This window comes from Coturnix japonica, chromosome 1 (genome assembly GCF_054131305.1).
Source record: "Coturnix japonica strain WE chromosome 1, WE-NBRP24, whole genome shotgun sequence".
Classification (NCBI taxonomy): Eukaryota; Metazoa; Chordata; class Aves; order Galliformes; family Phasianidae; genus Coturnix; species Coturnix japonica.
In genome coordinates, this window is record NC_140663.1 from 149,986,966 (window position 1) to 150,004,363 (window position 17,398).

The window sequence follows — 17,398 nt, forward strand, 5'->3', positions numbered from 1 at the left end:
GAGAGTGCATCCAGTCACTTCCTTCAGGTCACAGGATGTTAAATAGAATAGGTAAATGGGCAGAACCTGTCAGTACTCAGTTTGCTATAAGCCTCTGCGTACAGAAGATATGTCCAATCTGCAGGCTGCAGGCCACATGCAGCCTGGTCAAGCATATCCTGCAGCTGCCCCAGCCCCACACAAACATGGCAATGGCTCTTCCCATCAGGCAGCCTGGCCCAGCCCATGGTGCACACTCATCATTCAGCAACAACCAAATATCAGTGTGCAATTGACACTGTCTGGACTGAAATCAGGACACAGGGTGAATGCACTGCAAAGCTACCTCAAGTTACACTTCAGGTGTTGGAAAATATCTTTTGATAAAATTGTTTACTTTTCAAAGTAAATTTACAGTTATTTATTTATTTATTTATGAATGCAGATTTCTAGAAAATGCTCCGAGATAAGATACAGTCCAGCTATTACTTTAGTGGTTACTAGAGGTTACTGGTTTTCAACAAACTGTAAAAATATTTATGGATTTCTGTTTGTATGGGTGTACAAAAGCAGATATATAAATTAACCCTATACAAACACACAGATCTCATTGCATACATATAGATACATATTCAGAGAGAGAATTTATAGAGATGTCTGTGTACACGTAATTTAGGAAAGTGGAATTTGAATTCAAATATCAATGTAAAATTACTTTTATCTTCAGAAATATCTTGTGTGTTTTATATGAGTATATGAATAAAATTCTCTTCTCTCTCACTAGAAATTTAATTTTTGCTGAAGAATGATATTTTAGCTCCTTGTGTTTCAGCCTTACATTCATTTTGAGTAATCACTACAAGAAAGTAAAATTCAATAAAATAATTACTTTCAGAACTTCAGAAATATTTACAAATGCTTCAAGAAATATTGTTTGCTGGAATAAAGATACGTACATAAATATAGCTTATTGATAACATAATTCATTGCAGAGTTTTGGACACAGAGCTCAGGACTGTAGATTGAACGGAGAATCTTAAGACTTCACAATTTAATATCCACGTGAGAGACCTTCTTACAGAACAGATCTAAACAGAAGAACAAGAGATCTAAAATTTGTTAAAAAATCTAACACAACTGTTGAGAATATTTTGGTGCTCGCTTTAATAGAGCTGAGAAAATTCTTTATTCTGGACTTTACAAATAAGCTATAATTTCTGAAATATACTGCATGCTTTGTTTTGATTATTCTAGAGTGATCTACAGTTATAGCACCTTAATGGAAAATTACAAGAAATACAGGCATCAGAATATCCCTGTGGTGGTTCTGAATGGCTCTTTCCTCACAACACCATTTGCTTTTTAAGAACAATTTTGTTGGACTGATTATGACTGATGCCTTTTCCTTTATAGCAAACAGTAATCTTTGAAAAATGCTTTCTTCCAATATACCAACAGCATCATTTTCATTTTCATCATGACATTTATATGTAAAGGTTTTGGTCAATGTTTTCTTTTCAGTATGTCTTGTTGAAGAATTAAGGATGTGGGCAAGAAGAAGCTACCAATAAGAAGGACTCTTTGAGATTCCTTTCATTACTTATGGACTTTAAGCATAAATATGAAGTCACAGACAAGAACAATGCAAGTTTTCCACAGAAAGCATAGGAATATCCTGTGTATGTACTTATGCATTCATAAATGTAATTCATGTACGTAATGTCTGCACTTTCATCTGCAAAATAGAAATGATAAGATGTAATAAATTTCAAATCATGCAGATGTTAGTTCAGTGACCGAATGGGGAAAAAATAGCACACATTTTCCATTTGAAAACAAAAGTAGCAAATGATTTCACAAAGTATGACTATACTATTATCAGTAATGTGTAAGCATTAAAAAAGTAGAATTTCACCTTGGTGCTAAAACATTCAGACTTGTTGTGATAGATATTCTTGATATTCCACAACAAGGAGATATAGCTTTAGTAGATTTGTGGGTTGTTTTGTTGTTGTTGATGATTATGTTATTCTGTAGTAGTTGTTGTTTTTGTTCTGTTTTGTTTTATTTTGTTTTGTATTTTTCCTCCCACATATAAATCAAAGGGAAAAACCTGCTACATGAGGAATCTCTCAGAAACACAATTGAGTATTTTTTGGAACAGGCCAGCAGGAAAGACATTTGGAAACACCAGAACAGCTTCCTGTGTGTTTTATTGTCTTTGGAATTTACAAGAATTGACTTATCCAGTCAACCACAGTGAGGTATAGGACTGACCTGAGCATACTCTAAAAAGAGGCATCTCTGCATTCTGTAAAGGATGTGTAGGAATGACAGTATTGCCACTTTCTTGCAGCATATAGAGAACTGGTGTCTCATCAAACTGTCTTCTGACAACCTTTAGGTTATTTTTAGGGTAAGTGGTTCATTTCACACTAGCTACACTGTACTAGGAAATCAGGTTGTTGTGGAGAAATACTATGTGTGACAGTATTTGAAGTCACTAGGAAATGAGGCAAGGGTCTCCCCTTGTGCAGTGGGATTGGTCACTGTAAGTACTTCCCATGTTTGCCACTATACAGTATACTGACAAGCTGTTTACTCAGTCTGATGTCTGCTCATACATCATGCTTGACAAATGTATCAGTCCTAGCACTGCATAATACAATCAGTTTTAACAAATCAAAGCTGATTAAGTAACAACCAAAACCATGCAGTCTGTGAACTCTTGTTCAGGTTAAGTCCTGCTTTGGGTTTGGTCCACAATGTTTAGTTTCTACTGTATCTTTTCTTTTTAACTCAATATAGTTGCAGTTAAAAGCTAAATAAGAGAGATTTTATGCACAGATATTCACAGTAAGCATGGAAATAAATAATTTTCACTTAGCAGCAGGGGACAAAGAATGACATATTAAGATACATTTGCAAGCACAGTTATTGTCCTATGCCTCATGGGTTTTAAGATATTGCTTGCAACGTAGCAAGTTTTAACACTAGGCAAAAAGATTGCAGAAATCTTTTGTTCATTACGTAGGGCTAGCTGGAAACTTCACTCAAGCCAATTTATCCTAGAACATGTTAATAAAAATTGTGTATTAACAAAACAAACTATCTAGCATACATTAATAATTTATACACCCCTAATTCATATAGTTAAATTTATAGCTGTAGTTACTGCAGAATCAAACATCCCCTCATACTTAAAGACAGCTAGAGGGGCATGTGGCAGGCAGTGAGGTAAGGCACAAAGACTGCACCCATTTGCTTACTTATAAGTAAGGTTTAGATATGGTCTTTTATCTGTATTAGTTTTCTCAGAGCTATGAGTCAGGAACAAATTTATTCACAATTATTAACTCTATTAGGAATATAGTACTCATGGAGGTAATAAAATGTAATGTTTTAGGCTACTAGGATGTTTATAAATGATCTCATCTTTGAAATTCTGATAATGGCAAAACTCCCTTTGGCATCAAGGAGAATCTTGCCTGCCAAAAGACAGCAAGATCAACCAGACAGTATTTATAATAATTTTGCAGTACATTTAAGGGCTTTTATGACTTCAAAATCATTTTGCAGTTTCTCTGTAATAGGTCTCTTGACTTCTCATGAACTCATTTACAGATTTTTCTTTGTGGATATTAGTTCACACAATTGAGAGAAAGGTACAAATTAGAATATCTTGGAGTAATGAATTTTTCCCTATCTTCAACTTTAGGGATTTATGATAAAAAATAACCATCAGCAATTTGTTGTTGTTGTTTTGGTCCAACTCTGCACATAACTAAATGGACTCATAATTCATCAAGAAGTTACTTTCTGCTTAGAGAAACAGCCAGTGTTTCCCTGATTATGTCATGGTGATCAGAGATACTAATCTCTTTTTGCATGAAGGATACATACGTGCCTTGTGCAGTACCTCAGCCTACTGTAGTTAATGCTATTAATGTAAACACATTATACATCTTCATAAAAAAAAAAATATATTTACAACGGCCTTATAAGTCTCCTTGGTGCCCTACGTTAGCCAGAGAGGAAAGGAAAGAAATGCAGAAAAAGAAAGAAATACAAAGGGAAACAGAAAGGAAGAAATGTGGAGAAAATAAGAAATAAATACTATCAGAGGATCATTTGGAGCAAAAATGTTATTGATGTATTCTGATTCTGACTGGAAAATTCCATGTCTGTTGCCTATGTTTAAATAATATTAATAATTCTTAAAATACAACAAATAAAGAAAAGAATGAAGCTATTTTTACTATACTTTGTGCACTGATGGTTTTACTATGAGTAACTGATATGGATTTAGACATCACAACAGATGTTTTCTGATACAGTAACGCAAGGTGGCTTATAGTCACTTGTTAATTCTGTTCCTTTGCCCTCTCAACAACCTAACAGAGTCAAATCTGAAGAACACAAAAATACTAGCTTGCAATTATTATCAGTCTTTTTCATTAAACTGTTACAAATCCACTTTTCATATAAAGAAGCCTAGAACTCGATAATTGCAACCTGATTGCAATAGTGATTTTCTCCTTCAGCCAATGACTTTGTACTGCAATTCTGTTGCTCATAACCTTTGAATACTTGACATGTAATTTTGTTCTGATTTATTATCCTTTAAATAATATTTGATTAGTATGAGCTAAGTGATGATATAATTTGCTCTGTGCTTTACAAATGCACCTGAGTGTTTACCACACTTTTGGAGATACATCATATATATTCTGAAAAAGGTTACAGACAATAAATGTAGTAGCTTATTTGATCAAAGGGACTACTTAAATAGATTTCAAAATTGAATCACTAGAAAATTCAGTTTTAAAAAACATTTTTAAAGGAAAAAACAAAGAAAAACAAAAAAACAAAAACAAAACCAAAACACCTCAGTTTTCTATGTTTGAATATACATATATAGACAAGAGATGCTCTATTACACTGCCTGCCTTTGAAAATAATCATAGAACCATAGAGTTGCTTGATTTCAAAGGGAGTGTTAAAGGTCATCTACTCCAACATCTTTGCAATGAACAGGGGCATTCACAGGTACATCAGGGTGCTCAGAGATCCATCCAGCGTGACACTTGCAGTACCAGGGAATCCACCACCCAACTGGGCAGACTGCTCCAGTGCTTCACTATTCTTACTGTAAAAGAACTTCTATATTAAATTCAGTATAAATCTCTCATCTTTTACTTGAAAACATGTCCTGTCACAGCAGATTCTGATCTCCACAGAAGCTAAACTCTTTTGTTTAAAAAAAAATAATAATTTAAAAATGTACAAAACATGCTCTCATGAAGTAAAATAAATAAGACCACTATTCCTGCTGGAAATGTTGTTTAGAGTCACTGGTAGGAAGTAAAGTTGTAGTTATTTGAACAGACTAGCAAAATAAAGAAGAAAATGAAAAAGAATCATTATTCATAAAATTGAAATTATCTTAAAATGAAATCAACTAAATTTCTAAAAACTGCAAATTTAGAAGGCAGGGAGTATCCACATAGCTTTTATTTTACTCAGCCTACAAAGATGATTTTCAGTGAGTTATGGCAATATCTTAACACCTGTAATATTTCATAAATGACAGGTTTCAAGTAGGACAGTTTTAGAAATTACTGTCAATTTGAGTACTGTATAGCAGAAACAATTCAAAGGCAAGAGAAAATGTGGAATATGTGATTATGGAGGCCTCCATGTAAAAAAACAAACAAACAAAAAAAAAAAAAAAAACAAAAAAAAACCTAGGAAATGTATAGATTTTTGCCTACCTAGTTTTCTTCTGAGAAAATATGTTGAAATTATTGTCTATAAGAATTGGATACACTTGATCAAATATAGACATCTTCAGCACTGATGTGCTGTGTCTTCTTGTAAGCAGTATGGCCCAATTGAACTAATCAGTGGAGTTAATCACTTGCTTCCATTTTTATATAAAATTTAAGAATAAATCAAATGAATTATGGCCTAAGAGTGTCTATTTCTCTCTCTGAGGATAAAGAAAGACTTGGATGACTACTTCTTATGTGGTTTCTGAACTGCAGATGTCTAAGATAATTGCATCCAAAATATGTATCCGTATCAATATGAGCTATGTTTAAAAAGCTATGATAAAGGAATTTACAAGAATATATGACAGAGTTTTTATCAGAGTCTAATAGTCATATCATGGGTATATGTAAAATCTTCCATGAAGATATAAACTTCCAGTTAACATTTTTTATTGTTTTCCACCTTGTATCTAACTGTAACAGATTTTAGTCACAATTGTTCTGAATTCTATGTTTTACGTCACCAGTGCATATTATATGCCTACAATTTTTGATTACAGTGATGACATTCATGACAAAGTTTTGGTATAGAATTTCACTCCTGAAAGATTAAAAAAAAAAAAAAAAAGATGTCATAATATTCCTCCAAGCTTACTGTCTGATTGAATATATAATGTAACTAAAAATGTGAGAATGTCACAGGGTATCGGAGGAATGGAGCTAGAAATACAAGCAAGGACATAACTGTTACAACTCTGAGAATAATAGATTATATATTTTTTATTTACACTTAGTTCCATTTCCCCTTCTTATTTCTAATTAGCTTTCCCCCATAACTTCTCTGATAGTTCTGTAGCCTCTGGCTGGGGTGACATAAAAAATTCCACTGAGGCCAGTGTTAATGTGGTTCTCTGAATTGCCCAGTAGTAATCATAAAGTTTTGTTGATGAAATCTCTCAAGCAGAACACCTACAGGATAACAGCCAGTGGCCAAGAAAGTAGGAATGATTCAAAGGTCATTTCCCCTACTCTGTGAAAAGAGAGTGACCCTATATCTCCTCTGCTCTTCTTCACTTCAAGGTCGACTCAACTTATTAAGTTCAAACTGTGATATGTGACTACTCTTGTATTTTTTAAACTTTACTGACTATAGTTAATAATTGAAAAAGAAAATGAATCCCATGCTATTAGACGTATAAACAGAAAACCTCTGTGGAAGTGACCAATGACCAACGACTTCAGTCCTGGATGAAGTTGACTCATGAATCTGATGGATGCTTTAAAAGTCAATATCTGAATAAATGATAATAAAAATATTAAGGGCCTTTTTTGCTTATTTTCTGTTAAACTGTTTTATTTTATGCTGTCCTGTTATGAAAACCATATTGTTGATCCCACTGTAATACAGAAAATATCATTACTCTTGCTATAATTCCTTATATTCATCACTTGTATTATGTGGGGTAATAAAGGAAGGTGCAAAATGCAGAACTCATTTTTCAAATGTCAATTATTTTAAAGATCATTTTTAATATAAAACCTGTCATGAAATTTCTGTTCTCCAAAGAACTTCAAATCAGAAAGGTCCAAAGACCTTCTCCAAAGGATCAGAAATGCAGATGAAAGTACTTTCAAGTAAACTAAACTCAACTCAACTCAGCTAAACTAAACTAAACTAAACTAAACTAAATTTAAATAAATCACTGAACTCAGAAATTATAATTGCTTACTGTCTTCCTCCAGCAATAGGGCTAGTGCATAGCAGCATAAGAAAAAAAATAATATCAAGCATAAGTTATTATTATCATCATCATTAGTCATAAGCTCTATCACAGAAGTTTGTGCATATGCTTTAATGAAAAAAAAGAAAGGAAGGAAAGGGAAAGGAAAGGCAAAGGGGAAAGAAGTTGGATTAAGGAGAAAGAAGAAAGGAGAAAAGAGAGAAGGAAAGATAAAAAGGAAAAGGAAAAAAAGGAAGAAAAAAAATAACAAAAAACCTGTTCATTCTAGATTGCTGAATAATTTTAATCAAGAAGCTGAATGAGCTCTTAAAGGAGATTACTACACGTCATCCTCATTCTCATTAGTCTAATCAGTATAATCCTACTGTACTTGCTTCTTATTTATGGAGAGAATCATAGGAAAGGTTAACAGCATCCCCTGTGTGAACATTCTTCTGTCCTCATGGATGCACAATATGTCATTAACTGTCAGTCAGATCATCACCAGCATGGACAAGGCACAGTGGCTCTTTGATTAGCCTAGGTAACATTCTGTATTCTTCCTGCAGAATGAACATGTGTCTAGAGGGACTGTCAAAGATGCAAACTCCCTCCTAAGTCAGTCAGACTGAACTGGTTTTTTATGAACTGAAGATTTTACTAGTTTTATTTTCTAATGGTCTGCCTATCAGGAGTTTCAGTAATAACTTTTGATAATTTTCCAAAGTACTTATGAGAGTGAAAATGAGAGCCCTGAAATATTGAACCTAGTTAAAACCACATAGGGTTATTGTCATGGGTTAACTGAAAATCTACCTGCGTTCATGACAGGGGGGCTGCTGGCCCCACAGGGCTGCTAGCCTAAAAGGAAGGAAAAAGTTAATTATAAAAAGAAAACAGCAGCAGCAATCTAAGGAGGCACACTTATTTACTGATTACTTTATCAAAATACAGGATAACACAATATAATACAATATAATTGAAATTAAACTAATGAATCAAGCAAAATAGGAGAGAGAATGAGTCCCAAAACCGAGAGTCCTACTGTAACTCTAGGCGAAATGGCTGAAGGCTCCCACATGCTCTCCTGAACGCCAGAACTCGAAAGACATTAGTCCAGCCTGGGAGTGAGATAATATAGTGTCCAGGTCCTGTGACTTATCTCTGACCATGATGTTCTCTGGGATATATAGTCTTCTTTAAGTTGCGCATTCGGTAAAATTATTCATGCTTTATATGATGTTATGATGTGGAATACTGATAGCAAAATTACAAAATTTTTAAACCATAACAGTTATGTACAGCAATGCTGTATCTAATGGACAGTACTAACAAACTCAGAACTTTAATTATTTTATTTTATTTTGTTTTATTTTGAGAGTGAATTACAGGTGGAAAAATTTACAAACATGTTACAGAAAAATAATATTTAGAGAAAGATATTTGCATGCATATTTGCTTTTTGGCTTAGTATTAATAAAAATTTCAAAGTTTCTGTACGTGTTTCCAGTGAAAATAACTATGCCGGTAATCTATATCAGATTTCCAGGAGCAGAGCTGTATGAAGTTGATGAGGTATCAACATACAGAGCTTCAAGAAAAATCATTTAGCAAGCTTGGTGTAACATTTACATCCCAAAGTTCCCCAGGTAAGTTGGAAGCAATACTTTATTAATGCTGTATAAGCACTTAAGCATAAGCATAAGCATAAGCATAAGCATAAGCATAAGCATAAGCATAAATAAATAAATAAATAAATAAATAAATAAATAAAAGTAATAATGATAATAAAAAGATTATTAATCTCTCAGAATGCACCTAACATCTAAATAATTATATTCAAAACCTTATCTATCATGACCACTGCACCATAATCCATTATCTCAGACGTCCGCGTGTACTTAAGACACCAATATTTGTTGATGACTTTACAGGCATGTCATCAGTTAAAGCCGATCAATAATTTCTTCTGACTTGCCTGGAATACGTAAATAAGTATATAACATAAAATGCCTCAGAATTTACCTGGAAACCAAGAATAGTGGTTTATGTTATGCATTTTCTGAAGCCTCAGCTACAAAAACAGATCTTTCAGGCTTTGAGATTGAATGTTTGTTTGCTTGCTTATTTTTCTTTTATTTTCAGTATATCTATGATAAGCTATATTCTGTGTAACTTCATTCTAAAACTACCCAACTTTGATATGTAAATAGAATATTTTGGCTTTTCTATTAATTTAAATAAATTAATTAATTCATAAATTTTTATATGATTATTGAAAAACAGAAATGCCTGAAGTCTTTATTCTAATAGTATACATAGGTGTCATTGACTTCTTAGCAAGTTTGTTTCAGAAAAGAACTGAAAACATAGAGTTCTATTTTTGTTTTCCTAATATTACAGAGAAAGAAAAAATAACTGCTATATGCATAGAGCAAAGCATCCTATAGATAAAGCATATCTTAAATATTGTCAAAAATTTAAGTATAAAACCTGGAAATAAAATATTGCAGCAGATGTATGGCAGAGTGCCACATCTCAAAATCACACCAGACTATGTATGATAAAGAGCTATCTCAGAAGTAAATAAGACTGGTGCCACAAAAATTGTTTTCATATTCTCTAAAGTCTGTAAATAAAGTAAATTCATACACTTAGACAATGTTTTGCTATAGATTTTTCTTCCAGTACATCTTATTAGCTGATTTCTCATAAACTACAATTAGTTATTTTTAAAAAGTTAAATATCCTTTATTATCACTACATTGAGTTTCTTATAGCAATTCTCAGTCACATTCTTACGGAAAGGAAATAAAATATTTTAGAGTAAAGTGTGGTTTAAATTCCAGTTAGATAAGAAAGAATCAATGAACAAAATTAGATTTTATAAAATTGAATAGATGAATTTCCTATTTACTATTAAGAATTTAATCTAACTCCAGTTCTAGATCTTTTCCTGAGTGAATTAGTTCAATGATAGCAGTGAGTTGAAGACCAGCTACTTGGAAACTCTATCAAAATTTACAGCAACATTTCAATATCAAGAATATGTTTTTAATATTCATGTACCATGAATGTGATTTTAAAAAGTTTAGACCTTTCTTTTTGAAGTACAGATTCTTATTCCTTTTCTTTTTTAAACTATAGAGACAAGATGTGCTTTTTTATACCTTTCATTCTATTTTTTTTTTTTTCAAAGATACAGTGTCAAAGTTATAAGTATTTATTAGAACATGCTAAAAAAATTGTTTTTCTGAAGAACTAAGGTAAAAATGACAAAGTTAAAAAAAAAACAGAACAATAATAATATTTTACAGCTTATGTTTGTTTGTTTGTTTGTTTCATTTTCTTTTGGTAACCATCCTATAATTTTTTGTTGTTGTCAGCGGATACTCCTGCAGTACAACAAAAATATAAAAAATATAGAAAAGAGAAAAATATAGCCTAGAGTAAAATTAGAAAATCAGAATCTTAGTCTACTTCACACTGTAGATAAAAACTGAGAAATGATTTCTGTATCAACCACATCCCTCATCCATTTAGTGTTACCACTGACTTTGGTTTTGTTTTGTCTTTGTTTCATATGCTGTATATATGATAACATGAAATATCAAGAATCAGCATATTAAAGCCAGATGAATACTCAGCTGACAGCACAGCTTTCATCTTATTTTCATCTTCTTATATGTCAAAAAGTTATTTTTTCTTTCATTTTCTTCAGTCAACTTAGAACATACTTCTGAAAATTTCCAAATGAATTAGCAATACCACTGAGTCATAACACTCTATCAAGATATAACTATTATTCTTTCTTTTTTCTCTACAACCCAAGAGTACTGCTTTTTGTTTGTTCGATTTGTTTGTTTTTCTTTTTAATTTACTCCGTGCTCACAGTCAAAATGTATTGCAGCCAAACTAGTCTCCCAGTGTGCTCTCTAAATTCATAGTACTAACTTTGCTCTTTTCAAGTAGTTCAAGATTTCTTTCCACGTTTGCACCTTGAAGTAAATATATATACATCACATAAAATCTAGCCATTCTCTTTAAAATACTTGTGAGGGCTAGGTTAACCTATTCTATTTATATCCATTTACTGCATCAGAAAATAGCATTTACCCTGAAGAGTTGAGGATTTTTGGACCAGCTGCCAGAAAACTATAAGCCCAACTATGACTCCTCAGATAAGCACCTGAAATTGAATGGGAGTTACTAATCCAACAGTTGAGACTGATGATTTTACATGATCAGTCAACAGCTTTCTACTAAGAATTGTAGAGAACACTCCATATGAGCACAGGCATTTCAGAGTAATTTTTAGTGATTAATCAGTTTTTCAGAATTATTGTGGCATACACAGAACACTAAATCTAAGTTCACAAAATACTAATGCTGAATAAAATTATGATGTACCACAGTGATTTTTCTGTAGGTTGGATTACTGCCCAAATATGCTGACATGGCTTAATTTAAAACTTCCTGTACTGTTTTACATGTTTGGATCTTGGGGTTTAGTTTGGTTTTAGTTTTGGTTTTGGTTAATATAACTGATGATAATTTTTATTCACACCTCTATTTTCTCTATGAGTCAGAAGCACAAACAAAATTTGTTGTTGATAAGAACTTTTCAACGGAACAGTACTTTCTCATTTCTTACCAAAAATTATCACCAGAAAATATATTCTCACTTCTGATGGATGATTTAGCAATACAATCAACTCTATGGTCAGTAGTTTCACAGAGGATAAATATACAAGTAGATATTATTTCTACAGCTAATCAGAAATTAACTGTATAACTTGTTAATACAGGATAACCAGATTGGTTGCAGTGATCATCCTAATGAATTACGGATAATAGCTCTATAGTAGAGACCTATACAGGGGTTACTCAAATATCAATTCTTTAAAAATTTCTGCAACAAATTATCAAGTATCTCATTTGCAAGTAAGACAAGGATAAATTACACAGAACACTAAAAGAAGTTTGTGAAGAACGAATAGGGTCAAACCAACCTAAATGATCTAATCTTTCTACACAGTGGTGAATAGAATAGGTGTTATGTGCCACAAAGTTCAAGTTTTGTAACATTTACAGTGCTCTTTCATACGACACCATGTTAAGCAAATGGGATAAGTGTATTTAGGTGACATTGGAGTAAATGTAAAATTGATTGGACATCAGTATGTGTAGAGGAGGAAATAAACTGTCCTCCATAATCACAGTGTATCAGACAAGAAATAATGAGCTTCAAAAGCAATTCCAGAAATTCAGAGTAGACATGTAAAGGTAAGGTAATGAATTACAGACAGGTTGCTAGGGGAATCTGTCACAGAAGTGGAAAAATGCCTGTGCAGAATCACAGGGAGTTGATATTCCTTAGGACAGGGAAAAGGACTAAATGACCTCTCAGTGCCTTCTTAACCTTCTTAATCTGTTTTCTGAGATTTTATTATATGGCTATCTAAATGTGAATATATTATTCAAAATGTTGTAATATCTTAATAATATTTTATAGTTGTACTACAGTATTTAATACTATCCAATGAATTCTGATACACTTGTACACTTGTACTTTTTTTTCTTATAGTATAATTATGATTGCTATTTAAATAAATATTACTCAGTAGAAGTGCCAACTATCACCTAAGATTTAATTTGTAAATAAATATAAAATCCAAATAAAAATTTCAAGGTCACTGTATTCCCTGAAAATATCAGTGGGCATAATATATACAAAGATGTTTAGGCATTTTTTTGTTTGTTTGTTTGTTACTTTGTTTTTAAAGAACAAGCTGGCTGAGTTCAAGAAGTGTCTGGATGAGGAGCTTTAAGATCTGGTTTAGTGATTTGCTGTAGCTACGGTAATGGGAGGATGTCTGGACTAGATGATCTTGTAGGTCCTTTCCAGTGTTATGATTCTATGATTCCATGATTCTATGATTCTACTTTTATGTTTGCTTGTTTGTTATTCCTTTTTCTTTTTCTTCTCCCCCTCCCCCTTGTCAACATATGCCAAACGCAAACAAAACAAACACAACAACAAACATCGTTTAAGGTCACCAGACTTCAAGCATTTTGCTGGGTGCTTTAGAGTTTTCTATTTATAAAAAGATGAAAATCCAGTCTGATCACAGAATGAGAGAATTTCTAAAGCAGGAAGGGATCATTGGAGGTCATCTTGCCCAGTTTCTCTTCTCAAGCGAGGACACCTAAACCATGTTGTTTAAGACCATATCCAGTTGACTTTTGAAGAACTCCTAAAAGGATGATCTCTGAGTAACCTGTGTTACTGCTCTGTGACAGCATATAAATACTTGCTGGTGTTCGGATGTAATCTCCTGTCCTCCAATTTGTGGCCAGTGCCTCCTGTCCTGGCACTGCATACCACTAAATAAAGTCTGGCTCTGGCCTTTCTACGTCTTTCCTTCAGATATTTATAGACATTGATGAGATCCTTCCACTGCCTTCTCTTCTTTAAGCTCCACAGTACCAGCTCTCTCAGCTTTTTCTCAGAGGAGAAAGTCCTTAACCATCTTTTACTTAAACTCTTTCCTATATGTCCATGTCTCTCTTGTACTAGGGAGCCTAGAATGGAACACAGCACTCTAGTTGAGGCCTCACTAATGCTGAACAAAAGGGATTTTAAATTGGTTTGTCTTACCAGAACAATTTTATTATATTTTGTTTAATACTCATGAAGATCCCAGCATATTCTATTACCAAACATATATAGATTGTGTTATTTTTCCCATAGTAGAAAATAAATCACAGGCTTTGATTATGTATTTTTATTGAGCATGACCATAATTATTACAATCATACTCTCAAGTATACTTGTGCAATAAGAAACTAGAAGCTAAATAGCATTAATTATAATTCCAGTGCTGCTGAGATTACAAGCATATCATCATCTTTGCTTTTTGATCCTTAGTGTCATAATTTTTTCTTTTTTTTTATTTTGTTTTGTTTTTACCCCCCAAAGAATAAAGCTCATGTTTTATTTGTCTTATTTTGCTTCTGAAAACACATAACTCTAGCAGATATTATTTATAGTTTGTGGTGAAGGATAGGTTTCTCTTTGAACTTAAACCAGACAATAATGTATGGACAAATAGAATTAATTATGCCACCAGCTACGAATATTAATGCATGAAACATGATCTCACTTTTTTTAGAATAAGTGTTCTTATTCAAGAATGGTAATCAGAATTTTAATTTTTTTTTTAATGATTTTTATTTATTTATTTATTTTCCTAATGGTGGAACTCCCTAATCTCTTTCAACAGCCCTGCTGTTAATCAGCATGAAGCAAACCATAACAACATTACTTGGAGAACAACTGTGCCTCCAAGAAATGAGAGACTTGAGCAAACAGAACATGCTGATACTGCTATAAGAGTCCCAACAATAATCAACTTTTATTATACAGTCAAGATTAGATCTGAACATACAAAATAATATATATACATATAAATCTTTTTTAATGTCTGGAGAAAGTTTTCTTTGATGTGGAAAACTGAAGTTTGATACAAAGTTCAAACTAGAGGCAAGGCAGAAAATTAAGGACAACATACGATATGAACTGATTGTCTGCAGAACAGATAGATATACATCTCAAAACTTTAGATGAGTTGTGTTCATCCTTTCATTGTTGCTTGATATGAAAGATATGCATGTGGAAACTGCCTCCAGCCTAATGTCAGTCTTCTAGTCTTCTAGACAACTGCCCATCAAATAAAATAATCAGAAACACACACACACACACACACACAAACAAAGTAATTGCTTGTCCTGAACACAACTTTTGAGAAATAAGTAATCATGGTTTTGTTTAATTCATTATGCATACAACTCACAGATTTAGAAGCATACTTTTATTTTGTTTGTGGAAATATAATTCCGGAATGAAAGAAAATGAAGTGTGTTTCATAATTATGGTTGCAGTTGTTCTATATGCGTTAGTGCAAAACAGTGCACTCAAGAGTCTCTCTTACTTATAAAGCCCAGTCTCACTATGCAACCATGGACTTTAGGCTCTCTCTCCTTGTGATTCATTTCTCTCTAATGTCCATACACAAAACTGGGTCAGTATACTGTTCACAGCATTATCAGAGCCAGCAGGGAGGAGTGCAGAAAGTTTAATTCATATAACTTAAGCACAGTGCTTCTGTTCCTATAGAGTTTTGAAGAACTTTACGAATTTTGTTCAGTTTCAGTTTAGGAGCCATTAACATCATTCAGATACTTTGCTTTAGAGCATTTTCTTGCCTCTGTTTTTTTCTAAGCTAATTTTTGTGCTAGTCTGGAACTTCAGAAAACAATAGAATTATAGAATTGTTTGAGTTGGAAGGAACTTCTAAAGGTCATTTAGTCCAAATCCTTTCCAATGAACCAGGGCACCTGCAGCAAGATCAGGTTGCTCAGAGCCCTGTCCTGCCTGATCTTTATGTCTCCAGGAATGGGGCATCCACCACACCTCTGGGCAACTTGTTCCAGTGCTTCACCATCCTGACTGTAAAAAACATTTTTTTTTTTTTTTTTTAAACCAATCTAAATCTCCCCTATTATAATTTGAAACCTTGTACTGTCACAACAGAATCTGATAAAGAGCCTGTCCCCTTCATTCTTACAGTGTCCTTTAGATACTGAAAGGCTGCTACCAGATCAGCTTGAAGCCTTCTCTTCACCAGGATGAACAGCCCCAGCTCTCTCAGTCTGTCCTTGTAAGAGAAGTTTTTCATCTCTTGGAGCATTTTTCTGGCCCTCCTCTGGACACATTCCAGAAGGTCTATGTCTTCCCTGTACCAAGTTTACTCTGTCTGGATGCAGTACTCCAGGCAATGTCTCACCAGCACAGAGACGTAGAATACTTCAGAAAACTCTATTGTATTTCATCAATTTCTCTGTTTTCTCACCACTTTTCCAGACAATCAGTTGTCAAAATAAGTCTTTTCTGTATTTCAACGCATAAAATATTAATGAAGATATGGAATAGTACAAGACATAGGAAAGACCTCTGCAGAATTTGTCTAAATCTACTTTCAAATTTGATAATAATTGATTAAGCTTTCTGGGCAATTTTGATCAGGTTTCAATAATAACTGTCATTTTTCAGTAGAAACCATCTTCTTATCTTTTACTCATATGTGTCATGTAAGATAGTTTCAAAAGATTTCATAAACTTATAATAGTTAACACTGTATATATTTATTTTCCGTCATTCCATCATAAGATTTGTCATCTTATCACAGAAAGGAAATTCGATTATTCTAATAAGCTTTGTTCTCAATGAATATTTGCTGACAATCATTCTACTTTTCATTATCTTCAGATGCCTATATATATGTATATATATTTAGTATTTGTTTCAGCTTTTTATAAAAATAATTAAACTGTCTTGGTTATAATTCTGCATTCCTCCTCTTCCACCATACTGAAGACAAGAACTGTGATTTCTATTTTTTTTTTATTTTTTTTTTTTAAGCCCGACAAAACCTCCTCATCTTCCACAAATTCTATAAGTCTTCAGGAACTGAGTTAAAACTCAATTGGATTATCCAATGTAAAATATCAAGTTTCTAATATAGCCCATTAACGGTATTCTTGTCCTACACTACATCTTGCTCTCTAAACTGGAGAGATACAGGTTTGAAGGGTGGACTATTCAGTGGATAGATAATTGTTCGGATGGCTGCAAACAGGTTGTCTGACTCTATGGCCAGGGGGAGGCTGGTAATGAGTGATGTCCCCCAGGGGTCTGTCATGGGACTTATATTCTTTACTATTTTCATCAGTGACATAGACAGTGGGAACAAGCGCATCTTCAGCAAGTTTGCAGATGACACCAAACTGAATGATGCAGTTGACCAAACAGAAGGAAAGGGTGTCATTCAAAGAGTCTTGGACAACCTTAAGAAGTGGGGC